Source organism: Papaver somniferum, unplaced genomic scaffold (genome assembly GCF_003573695.1).
Source record: "Papaver somniferum cultivar HN1 unplaced genomic scaffold, ASM357369v1 unplaced-scaffold_21544, whole genome shotgun sequence".
Lineage (NCBI taxonomy): Eukaryota > Viridiplantae > Streptophyta > Magnoliopsida > Ranunculales > Papaveraceae > Papaver > Papaver somniferum.
The window spans coordinates 661-1000 of NW_020631647.1; the positions used below are offsets into that span (position 1 = coordinate 661).

The 340-nt window shown below is 35.0% G+C and overlaps 1 long non-coding RNA gene across 1 annotated transcript in view; it reads right to left on the reverse strand.

Annotated features, from left to right (window-relative positions):
* Nucleotides 1-340, reverse strand: part of LOC113340452 — a 913-nt gene extending 573 nt beyond the window's left edge. The window contains exon 1 of the long non-coding RNA XR_003355483.1: nucleotides 258-340. This is a non-coding gene — a long non-coding RNA (uncharacterized LOC113340452). The remainder of the gene's footprint in view (nucleotides 1-257) is intronic.

The following is a 340-nucleotide window of genomic DNA, read 5'->3' on the forward strand; positions in this document are numbered from 1 at the left end:
ATGCTAAATGACAGGATTCCAAAACGCATCAGAGAAGAAAGCACGCATATATGGGCTATATGAAAGGCAATCTAAAAAGAACATGCTTTTTGTTTGCATGGAAGACGAAAAGAATGAGAACGAACATGAACCATTTTGGATAAAAATGAAAGTGATGTTACCATTTAAGATATGCAACACATTCAGTTAGGAAAAAACTAAAATGTTCATTTAAATTAGTCCCAATGGTAAACTAAAATGTTCAATTGAATTAGTACCAAGTGTAGGGCACTGGATGACAATGATGACAATGATCCAGGAGAGTTGCCAGAGTTGGATTCCTTTAGTTTTGGTTCAGCAA